Raw genomic sequence first — 13,451 nt, 5'->3', positions numbered from 1 at the left:
AAAAAGCAATCACTTTAAGTTTGGAGTATGTTAACTCTGAAAAGAGTTAATATATCATTTAGATCTAGTTATTCGTATGAACTAATATAAATCAAAATTACTATACAAAAATTACCTCAGAATAAAATAGTAAAGTTGAAGTTATGTTATGATTTAAATCCTAATTATTAATTAAATTAGAATTTATTGTAGATGTAGTAATAAAAGATTATTTGGTAATTGAATATTTTAATAACTAAATATTTATTTTAGACAATAAATCTTATAAAATTAAGTTTCTTTGTGATTATATTTTTAACTCCAAAAATAATATAATATGTCTCGACTTTTAAAATAATGAGAGAAAATTATTTTAGAAACATATAACTTTTGTTAAGATTTATGCTATATACATGAGTTTTATAAGAATATTGTGAGAATAATTTGAAATTCCAATTTTAGATAAATCAAAGGAGGAGGCCTAAAATGTAGGGTGAGCGTTTAGCTAACTTGAAAAACTGAATTTTACTGGAGTTATTCAATTCGAGATATTTAGGGATTGTCTCGGGAAAGGTAAACTAATATATAATTAATATAAGGCGTGAATGGAAATATGATAAGATACTTAATAAAGTCGGTTTAATACTATTGAAAATATTGAGTAATAATAATGTTGTAGGTGAAAAACATAAAGAAATATTTAAAAATTTGACAACTGGCAAACTTAGCTTATCGGTAGGTATCGACACCTTACACACATGTATCAATACATAACAATATAACAGGTTGAAGTTTGACAAAACCGGTTTCAATTTGACAAAACTGGTAGAGATACTGGAATTGTTGAAATTTGTATCGATACTTTTTTAAGTATATGCACCAAAGTATCAATACTTTAGGAATTTAAAAGAATTGCAATAATAGCGCCTATAAAGTATCGATACCTTAGAAACATGTATCAATACATGTAAAAATTTGACAAAACCAGTTTTTATATGACAAAACTGATAAAGCACTATCGGATATGTTGAAGGTATCGATACTTTTATAAATATATGTATCATATTATCGATACTTTAGGAATTGAAAATAAAAGAAAAAAATGAAAACGTATCGACACCTTACACAAAAGTATCGAGACTTGGGTAATCGTATCGATTAAATATAAATAACATATCCAATTAAAATATCAAAGGCATAACTACATTTCCTCTGAAAATAGATAGAAGACGGCCGTAGTTTTCGAAAACGAAGAGTATTAGTTGCTGCGAAATGGAAGCAAAGCATTTTTGAAAGCGTAATTGTTTGTTTGTTGCTACAATCAAATCAAAAAGTACGTTGTCGAAACCTTAGTTTTTTTAGTATTATAGTAATCAGAAATAGGGGTTTTATGGGTTTGGGGTTTTTGAAGTAAAGAAGCATTCGAGACCGATTATATGTAGAAAGTGATATTCTAGGTAGAAAATAAATATCGATACTTTTATATAATATTATAGGTAGAAAATGATATTGTAGGTTGTATAAATGTACCGATACTTGTAGTAGAGAGTATTCCAATTCTTTTGAAGGAAACCCTAATTTTTTTAATTTTACAATATTTGGAAATATGGTTTATGGGTTTAGGGTTTTCAAAGTAAAGGAGGATTTGGGACCGATTAGAGTTAGAAAGTGATATTCTAGGTATAAAATAAATATCAATACTTTTATATATTTTTATAGGTAGAAAATGATATTGTAGGTTATATAAATGTATCAATACTTGTAGTAGAGAGTATTCTCATTCCTTTGAAGGAAACCACTTTACTATAAGATTAGTTATCGATACTTGTATATTGAATAAACTGTATGTAACTTGCATTTGATTTGATTTGAGTTAATTTAATGCTTGAATGTTCGTAAACTAATATATGAAGAAAAAATGAAGTCAATGGATCTTGTAATTGTTGTTCGCGAAGATGACATTGAAATGGAGTCCGAGAGTATGAACAATGAAGTAAATCGAAAGCAACCACTGGGTGGATATATATACTTCTAGTAAGTATCAATTTATTTGTGTAATTGTTGTTGAAATGATAATTGGATTAAAGTATTTAAGTACTTTAAATTGATTACAAATATTAAATGTTGACAGTATGACTGAATGTCAAAGGATGAAGGAAGCTGGTAATTACAACATCGGTTCGGTATGTAAATTGAAATTGACATTGAGTATTATTTAACGTTAATGTATTAATTAAGAAATGTTTAATCAGGTGAAACATGAGGTGTTGGAGAAATGGAAGTCGATGAGTGATACTGAGAATGAATCATATGTGACAAGGTCCAAAAAGGATAGACAATAATATAATACTTGGAGGAAAGAATATGAAAAGAAGGTATTCATTAATCTTGTAAATACTGTCATAAACGATATATAAGAACACTAACATTATATATTTTTAAAAAAAATATAGGAAGTGTCGACAAGGTGTAGCATCAAAAGACTGAACTCCATAATTGAACACCTGAATGAGAAGAATAAATTTCATGTGTTGGAAGAAATGGGGTTTGAATATTTGATCGGAGTGAGGGATCGACCAATTCAGAGGGAATTGTGTCAATCGTTGATGGAGGAATTTGATGTACAAAAATGTAGAGTTAAATATGGTGATTATTCATTTCCTCTAGGAATTCTATGTGTTGTAACCGTATTGGGGCTAGAAGATAAAGGCAATAGTGTTGAAGAAGTCACTTGCTATGAACTATGATTTAAAGCCCAAGGTGCCATATGTTGGACTTGAAGAGGAAATTAAAAGCTGAGCTTATGACATGGATAACCTGAAGGCTCGAGTACTATTGTACCTTATCGGAATCTTTCTTTGTCCAATGGGTGATACATCCCTGAGAAAGGACAATATGAAGTTGATTTGCGATGAAGGCTTGAAAGATGAATTGAATTGGGCTGAATATGTTCATGTCAGATTGATTGAATCAATAATTAGCTTTGAGAAGGGCCGAAGCCTGACATACCTCAAAGGATGCATAGCAACCTTAGAGGTAAATGAGTTTAAGGATGTGTTGGGTTAGAAAACTTGTAAGTATATTTATTATAGAAAATGATAAATTTCATTATAAATGCAAGTTGTATTGTTCGATTTTTGGTATGACAATGCAAGTGTGCCAGCATTCCAAAGAACCAGAGTGGCATGCATCAGTGCATAGGGGAAGCAAGAAGTAGTTAGAGTTATGGAAAAATTAAAGTTGGAAAGACCGAGAAAGCAAGAAAAGGTAATAAAAGTAATTATATAATATTAAGAATATAATCCAATGTATTAATAATGTAATTTAATTTTGAAGGTTATTGGCAAGGAGGTAGAAAAAGAAGAGAAGGTAGTAGGGGGATTATGGTCAGGGCAGTTCAAGTAAATTTGACATTTTGATGTTTGAGTTGGCAGAGCTAAAAAAGTCATTTCTAATTATTTGCAAAGACAATCTAGAATCAAAGAGGCAATTGAGAGCCTTAAGGGGTAAGTGGGTGGAAAAATTTGATGAAGTGGTGAAAGAAGTGGTGGAATTGAGGGTAAATTTAAGGGGGTGATGGGAGTGGTTGAAAAATAATTGGATTAAGGGGGAAAAATGAAGGCTGAAATAAAAGACATGAAGAGTTATTTGGAGGAAAAATATAATGAATTTAAAAAAGATGAAGAAGAAAAGATGGATCAAGTGAGGAGGAATGATGTTAATGTTATGCAGACACCGGAGATTGTAATCGATGCTGACCTGGATTCAGAATGTCCTGCACCTAAGAAGAAGAAGCAGAAGGTAAGATAAATAAAAGAAAATTGAATTTGATTTTTATTATTATGTTGTGACTAATATTTTTAATCAAAATTGTAGGTTGAAAAAGTGAAAATACCAAAAGAAATTGATGCATATAAAAGTGGAATGTGTGAATATATATGGAATAGTGGGTTATAATCGAGGTCAATGATATATATTGCTTTGTGAGTGATATTTAAATATTTCATGACAAAATATTAATCCAAATGCCTCATACAACAGTATTGTAATCCAATTGGGAAATCAATACGCCACAATATCCAACGTTGCAACGTTAAAGCCTATGTCATGGGTTAGCGGTGTGGTAAGTAGAAAGTATAAATTATTAAAACCTAGTGAATATGTTGTAATTGTGTAATTAATTTTGTTAGGTTATTGATTTTGTCGACTGGGTGTTGGTTAACGATTCGAATAAGATATCGGGGAAGCGGAAGATTGGATACATTCCATACAACCTAGCGGTGAGTTAAAATAATAAATGTTGAAAAATAGTATTATAAATGGTCAATTAATAATGATTGTCGAGGAAATGTAAAATATGTCATTGGAACAAATGGCAAGTGTTGAACATGTTGCAAGCTTTTGGGAGATGATATTGAAAGACTGTGAGAAATTAACCGACTGTTACATGGTAAGATACGATACGAATTCCAAATGATGTTTTGTAAGTAATTATTTATAAAAAAATGTTGTATTTTGTCAAATTGGGTGTGACATTTATTGCATATCCTTATTACAATAAACTACAATGCTTCCCATTGGTATTCGTTGGTGTTGGTTATGGTTCCTTGTGTTGCAACGATTTATGATAGTCTATTTACAACTCCAGGGGCCAAAAAGAGAGTGCAAGATACGAGGAAATTAGTATGTATGAAAGGAAACAGTAATTTATATTGCATAATTTGTTTGTAATATAACTTGAAATTTTTTATGCAGATGATCGTATTAGATAAATATAATAAGGAAGACATTTTTCTAAATGCATGTGGACATCTGAAGGTCTCATTGAAAGATTTTAAATTTGTAGAGCATAAAATGAATGCACAATTGAATGGGCATGTAACCCCCTAGACTCGATTTGTGAGTTAGACTCAAACCTAAGTGGTCACATATCCCATTCAGAGGTTTTTTTTAATATCTTACAATACATTATATTAATAATACAGATATGTCCAAAATTATAGCAAATACATGTCACCAAACATAACTGAAAAACATATAGAAATATATGTTCGTACAAAATAAGTAGTTGATTTCCACTGATGCCAAATCTGCTAGCTTACTGTCTGCTACTATCTGAAAAAGGGTAAAAACTACAGAATGAGCTAAAAAGCTCAGTGTGCTCCATACAGTATATAAGAAAAATATACAGATAAAATCTTTCAATGAAATCGGTTTATGCAATATGTTTTTATTTTTATTTTTAAAACATGAACACTACCCCCATCCGTTCACATCATAGTTGTGTAGGTTCCCCAGAACCATACACCCAACCGCACATGCCATTTAGACCCTGAGCACAAAGCCGAGAAGTCTGCAGATAATCTTCCTTCAACAATACCCCCCAAATGACAATGAATGTATTCAATTGAAAACAATGATTAATCACTTAAAACATAACAAATATTTCATACTTAGAAACCATATGCAGAAATACGGAAATCAGAATTCAAATCAATAATTCAGATATCAGATAAGCAGATCTCAGAAATCGGTATGAAATACCTTAATTCAGAAATTATATCAGAATATACAGCAAATCAAATATCAAATACTCGGTATTCAGATAAATTATTTAAATCAGTAATATAATACTGTTAGGAAACACACCTGTAACAGTCTGGGAAATCAGATAGGGAAGCCTATTACTGGGTATGTCGATCACGTTCTGCTGCAGCGCTAGACCCTACGAATTGGAAAAATCCATATTGGAATCCTAATATAAATAATCTAAATATTATTTAAATAATATACGGAAACCTACGGGTAATTCTCGTAGTACGCGGTTCAGGCTGATCTAACGAACGGATAATACCGGACCTAATTGATCCTTGCTCAGGTGAAAAACGAGTACCTTCATAAAATATTTTATTGAAAAAAATCCTTGACCAAATCTCATTTAAATAATCAAAATATTAAAATATTAAGCCTTTTGGGTTTACAAGCTCGATTCGGGAATTTCGGGTCAGAATTTGGCAAAACGGACTTCGGAATCAAATTCAAGACGTCGAAAAACATAAAGTATGACCTTCTGAAATTTCGAATTCTTGGTCAAAAATATAGTCAACGGGTTTGACTGACGATTTGGAGACTTTCAGATTTGAATTTAGTAAAATGGACCCCAAAAATGGATTCGAGACGTCGAAAACTATCAGGATATGTATTTGTGGTCGAAAACAAAGGTCGTTTAATAGCCGGTCAAAGCCGGTCAAAGCCGGTCAACGTTCTGGTCAAAAGAGGTCAACAAACTGTCAAACATTTTACACAAATAGCACCCTTTTTAAAATAATTACCAATATAGCACCAAAACCAAATTAATTCCCAGAATAGCACCAGTCAACGGGTCGGGTCAACGGTCGGGTCGGGTCAACGGGTCGGGTCGGGTCAACGGTCGGGTCGGGTCAACGGGTCGGGTTGTGACCGGTCAAACCGGTCAAAACCGGTTAAACCGGTCAAAACTGGTTTCCGGCGTTCACTCGCCTGCGGCGGCGCGTGTTGCGCGTGCGACGTCCTCCGGGGCTCTAAAAATCACGGAAAAATTTATAAAAATTATTTTGAGCGATTTCGAGATACTTACTAAGATCGGTTCAAATTTTTGAACGGCGGAGAGCTAGATTTCGACTCGGCCGAATCTTTGACTGATCCACCTCCCCACGCGCCGCCGTCAACGGAGATCGAGGATGACACCGGCTGACTCGGAACGGCACAAGGAACACGATGGTGCGGGAGGTGTCGTAAACGGAGTAGCGATCGACGATGAATTTAGGATTTTCTAGGTGATTGAGCTTAAAAAAAACGTCGATGCTTTGACTTGAAATTCACGGTGTTTGGCAGCGTTTCGCTTCAATTAAATTGAGGGAATTGTTCCTGACTCGATAACGAACACGATGGTACTTTCAAAACGACGATCGGAATTCGGACGGTGTCGGAATCGTCGTCGGAAGTTGAGGTAAGGAAATGGAAATTTGGGAGGAATTGGGTTCTGATTTTCAGAACCCAATTCACGCATATATCATATATATAAACCAAATACCTAACTTTTTTTGGGTAAATTCAGGGCTTGGTCCCTGAATTTTCTTTAACTCTAAAACAAGCTACAAGTTTTAAAACCTTTCAGTTTAGTCCCTAAAAATTACCAATTTTCACAATTAAATCTTCAATTCCATTTAACTATTATTTTGATATTATCGGGTTGTTACAATTCTCCCCCTCTACAAGAAATTTCGTCCTCGAAATTTACCTTATGAAACAGATGAGGAAATTGAACCTCCATTGACTCCAATGTCTCCCAAGTAGCTTCTGAGGGGCTACGATTACTCCACTGCACTTTGACCATTGGAATACGCCTATTCCGAAGGACTCGCTCTTCCCTCTCTAAAACCTGAACAGGCTCCTCCTCATATGACAAATCAGGTCTCAGCTCTACCTCATCAACCTGAATGATGTGATCTGGATCTGGACGGTATCGCCTCAACATAGAAACATGAAAAACATCATGAATACGACTGAGCTGGGAAGGCAACTCAAGCTGATAAGCAACAGGTCCAACTTTCTTCAGAATACGATACGACCCAATAAATCGCGGACTCAGTTTACCTTTACGTCCAAATCTCAATACCTTCTTCCATGGAGATACCTTGAGAAAAACCTGATCTCCAACCTCAAACTCGATATCCTTACGTCGCTTATCTGCGTATGACTTCTGCCTATCAAATGCCTCTCTTAAGCGATCACGGATCAGTCTGACAGTATCTTCAGTCTCGAACCAAGTCTGGACCCAAAGTTTTTCTATCATGCAACTCTGTCCAACATATAGGAGTACGACATCTACGGCCATACAGAGCCTCGTACGGTGCCATGCGAATACTCGCCTGATAACTATTATTGTAAGCAAACTCAGCTAACGGCAAGAAATCTTCCTAACTACCACGAAAATCAATCACACAACCCCGTAACATATCCTCCAACACCTGAATCACTCGCTCAGACTGTCCATCAGTTTGAGGATGAAAAGCTGTACTGAAATTCAAACGAGTACCCAGAGCCTCGTGCAAAGCTTTCCAGAACCTGTAAGTGAATCTCGGATCTCGATCAGATATGATAGACAACGGAACACCATGAAGTCTAACGATCTCAGAAATGTACAACTTAGCCAGTTTATCCAGAGAATAATTAACCCGAATAGGGATAAAGTGCGCTGACTTGGTGAGTCGATCAACAATCACCCAGATAGAATCCTTTTTGGAAGGAGTTAGAGGAAGAACAGTAACGAAGTCCATCGTAATACGCTCCCATTTCCACTCAGGAATCTTAATTGACTGTAACAATCCAGACGGATGCTGGTGCTCTGCCTTAACCTGCTGACAAGTCAAACACCTTGCCACAAAATCTGAAATATTCTTCTTCATACCAGTCCAAAAGTAGCGCTCTTTGAGATTATTGTACATTTTGTCCCCACCAGTCCAAAGTAGGTTTAACCTGTAACTCTGCTAACAAACTATTATCATCAAATAAGCTCAAGTTGGCAAATAAGGCTCTGAGATCTGATATCGCCTTACGGCTCAAGGCGTCTGCCACTACATTAGCCTTCCCTGGATGATATTCTATCTCAAAATCATAGTCCTTTAAAAGCTCCAACCAGCGACGCTGTCTCAAATTTAATTCTTTCTGAGTAAGCAGATACTTCAGACTCTTATGATCAATATAGATATAACACTTTTCTCCGTAGAGGTAGTGTCTCCAGATCTTTAAAGCAAAAACCACCGCAGCTAATTCCAGATCGTGAGTAGGATAATTACGCTCATGCGACCTTAACTGACGTGACGCATAAGCGACAACCTTCTTCTCTTGCATCAAAACACATCCTAATCCAGAATGAGAAGCATCACTGTAGACAGAAAAATCCTTCCCAGATTCAGACTGAATCAACACTGGGCTTGAGTTAAAACAGTCTTCAATTTCTCAAAGCTAGCTTGTTGGTCCTCAGACCAGACAAATGGAACATCTTTCCTCAATAGTTTCGTCAGAGGAGCTGTAATAAGGGAGAACCCCTCAACGAAACGACGGTAGTAACCAACTAAGCCCAAGAAACTACGGATCTCAGAGACGTTTCTGGGTTGCTTCCAGTTCATAATAGCCTCCACTTTGCTCGGATCCACCTGAATACCATCAGCAGAGACGATATGTCCAAGAAAAGTCACTTCGCTGAGCTAGAATTCACACTTGCTCAACTTAGCGTATAACTTATTCTCCTTTAGAGTCTGAAGAACAATCCTTAAATGCTCCTCATGTTCTGCTTCACTTCTAGAATACACTAGTATGTCATCAATGAATACAACTACAAAATGGTCCAAATAAGGTCGAAATACCCTATGCATCAGATCCATAAAAGCAGCAGGGGCATTAGTTAACCCGAATGACATCACTAAAAACTCATAATGCCCATATCGAGTACGGAAAGCAGTCTTCAGAATATCCGAATCTTTCACTTTAAGTTGATAATAACCAGATCTTAAGTCTATCTTTGAAAAGATAGAAGCCCCTCAAAATTGGTCAAATAGATCGTCGATTCTGGGCAGAGGATATTTGTTTTTCACCGTGAGCTTGTTCAGTTTCCTATAATCGATACAGAGTCTCAACGTCCCATCTTTCTTCTTGACAAAGAGAACTGGGGCTCCCCACGGTGATACACTGGGTCGGATAAATCCCCTGTCCAACAACTCCTGGAGTTGGATTTTCAGTTCTTTAAGCTCCTTTAGGGCCATACGATAAGGAGCCATTGAAACCGGGGTGGAACCAGAATAGACTTCAATCACAAACTCGACTTCTCTATCTGGAGGTAATCCAGGCAACTCCTCGGGAAAAACATCGGGAAATTCCTTGACAATTCGGATGCCTTCAATATCGGATTGCGATCTCCTAGTGTCCAAAATATAAGCAAGAAACGCCTCGAAACCCTTCCTGATCATCTTCCCCGCTACTAAAGCAGACACAACATTCGTCAGAAATCTACGTCGTTCCCCGATCATTACAATCTTTTGATTATCTGAGGTCTTCAGAACAACTCTCTTAGTCTCAAAATCAATATTTACTCGATGTTTGTCCAACCAATCTACGCCGAGAATCAAATCGAACTCTTTAAAGGGTAACTCCATCAGGTCAGCCAGAAAAATCTCCCCATTGATCTCTATAGGGCACTCTCTAAAAATACGATCCAACACGATGGATTGGCCTAAGGGACTTTGAACTATCACTGAACGCTCAGTATTCTCAACAGGAATATTTAGACCCTCAGAAACGGAATGTGATACATAGGAATTTGTAGAGCAACTATCAAACAATGCAAAGTATGGAACTGAATGAATAGTAACAGTACCTGCAGTCACATTTGGCCCATCACGATCTTGTCGAAGTCTAGCAGTGTAAACCAATGCAGGTTGTCTGGCCTCAGATCTGACTTGACCCCTACTCTGAGATGCTCGGCCCCTATTAACTGATCCAGGTGCTCTCTCCTGAGTACGACCACCCGCAGGAGTCTGAACAGTACTCTGAGTACGAGCAGGAGTACGAGCTGGTGTCTGAACTGTAGAAACTAACACTGTGCAATCCCTTATAATATGGTCACTAGAACCACATCTAAAACATGTGCCAAATTTTCTTCTGCATTCCCCAAGATGATGTTTCCCACAGTAATCACATGTCTGCAAAGGTTGCAACCCAGAAGATCCACCATGTCTAGTAGACTGAAAAGTTGAAGCACCAGATGCAATAGGTCTGACACTCGCACCGCCTCTCTGAAAGGAATCACCCCTGCCTCTCTTGCTAGGATGTGCAGAAGAATTAACAGAACCAGAAGGCCTCCTGAATCGGGTTTGAGCTCGATCACTATCTCTCCTGTGCTCCATACCTAGTCGCTCTATTTCCTCAGCAGTCTTGGCTATATCAACCAAAGCATCAAAATTCCTCTCTCTATGGGTAGCGACTCGACTCCTGATCTCATACCTGAGTCCATTCTCGAACCTCAAGCATCGATCTGTCTCAGTGTCCACAAGTCCAGGAGCATATCGGTTCAATCAGATGAACTCAACCTCGTAATCCATAACAGACATATTACCTTGCTCCAGATTCTGAAACTCCTGGCGTCGCTCCTGCAGATATCTCTCTCCGATGTAGCGACTCCGGAAGCGCGTCTTGAAAAGATCCCATGTTAATTGGTTCCTCGGAATACTACCAGAAATGGATTGCCACCATCTGAACCTTTCTTTCTTCAACATAGTTAGGGCCCCCTTTAACTTTTGCTCAGGTCTGAGGTCCATCTCATCCATAATCCTCTCTGTGTTCTCCAGCCAATACTCAGCGTCTGTCGGAGGTCCACCAGTAATACCCTCAAATGGTACTACACCAGCAGCAACCAGAGAATTTGAAATCTCCACTGCAGTCATGTTACTAGGGGCTCTAGCAGCTCTCTGAAACATGCGGAAGATAGCTCTATTAATGGCGTCTTCATTCATCTCAGTATCCTCATCTTCAGTGACGGGAGGGTCTCTCACGGGAGTAAACTGATCATCATGAGAAAGAGTCGGATCTACTTGCGGAACAGGAGGATCACGTGCTGACATCGGATCGTCTATCGTAACAGAAGGTCGAGTGACTCGCCCTCTACCACGTCCACGTCTTGTCCTACGACCTCTAGCAGCATTCATCGTTGGATCTATAAGGCTCTACAGAAAAAATTTGAAACATGTGTCAGATTAGCATCAGGGATCTCGAGAAAACTTTAAATCATAACATAAGGTGACATTTTTTTTTATTTCTTAAAAATCCAAAATTTAGGACCCATATACAGTCCGAGTGTTTAAAACCGAAAGCTCTGATACCACCAAAATGTAACCCCCTAAACCCGGTCTGTGAGTTAGACTCAAACCTAAGTGGTCACATATCCCATTCAGAGTTTTTTTTAATATCTTACAATATATATTATATTAATAATACAGATATGTCCAAAATTATAGCAAATACATGTCACCAAACATAACTGAAAAACATATAGAAATATATGTTCGTACAAAATAAGTAGTTGATTTCCACTGATGCCAAATCTGCTAGCTTACTGTCTGCTACTATCTGAAAAAGGGTAAAAACTACAGAATGAGCTAAAAATCTCAGTGTGCTCCATACAGTATATAAGAAAAATATACAGATAAAATCTTTCAATGAAATCGGTTTATGCAATATGTTTTTATTTTTATTTTTAAAACATGAACACTACCCCCATCCGTTCACATCATAGTTGTGTAGGTTCCCCAGAACCATACACCCAACCGCACATGCCATTTAGACCCTGAGCACAAAGCCGAGAAGTCTGCAGATAATCTTCCTTCAACAATACCCCCCCAAATGACAATGAATGTATTCAATTGAAAACAATGATTAATCACTTAAAACATAACAAATATTTCATACTTAGAAACCATATGCAGAAATACGGAAATCAGAATTCAAATCAATAATTCAGATATCAGATAAGCAGATCTCAGAAATCGGTATGAAATACCTTAATTCAGAAATTATATCAGAATATACAGCAAATCAAATATCAAATACTCGGTATTCAGATAAATTATTTAAATCAGTAATATAATACTGTTAGGAAACACACCTGTAACAGTCTGGGAAATCAAATAGGGAAGCCTATTACTGGGTATGTCGATCACGTTCTGCTGCAGCGCTAGACCCTACGAATTGGAAAAATCCATATTGGAATCCTAATATAAATAATCTAAATATTATTTAAATAATATACGGAAACCTACGGGTAATTCTCGTAGTACGCGGTTCAGGCTGATCTAACGAACGGATAATACCGGACCTAATTGATCCTTGCTCAGGTGAAACACGAGTACCTTCATAAAATATTTTATTGAAAAAAATCCTTGACCAAATCTCATTTAAATAATCAAAAATATTAAAATATTAAGCCTTTTGGGTTTACAAGCTCGATTCGGGAATTTCGGGTCAGAATTTGGCAAAACGGACTTCGGAATCAAATTCAGGACGTCAAAAAAACATAAAGTATGACCTTCCGAAATTTCGAATTCTTGGTCAAAAATAAAGTCAACGGGTTTGACTGACGATTTGGAGACTTTCGGGTTTGAATTTAGTAAAACGGACCCCAAAAACAGATTCGAGACGTCGAAAACTATCAGGATAGGTATTTGTGGTCGAAAACAAAGGTCGTTTAATAGCCGGTCAAAGCTGGTCAAAGTTCTGGTCAAAAGAGGTCAACAAACTGTCAAACATTTTACACAAATAGCACCCTTTTTAAAATAATTACCAATATAACACCAAAACCAAATTAATTCCCAGAATAGCACCAGTCAACGGGTCGGGTCAACGGTCGGGTCGGGTCCGGTCAACGGGTCGGGTCGTGACCG

This window comes from Hibiscus syriacus, unplaced genomic scaffold, assembly GCF_006381635.1.
Source record: "Hibiscus syriacus cultivar Baekdansim isolate YM2019G1 unplaced genomic scaffold, ASM638163v2 tig00111330_pilon, whole genome shotgun sequence".
Taxonomy (NCBI): domain Eukaryota; kingdom Viridiplantae; phylum Streptophyta; class Magnoliopsida; order Malvales; family Malvaceae; genus Hibiscus; species Hibiscus syriacus.
Note: the sequence above shows the minus strand (reverse complement) of the source record.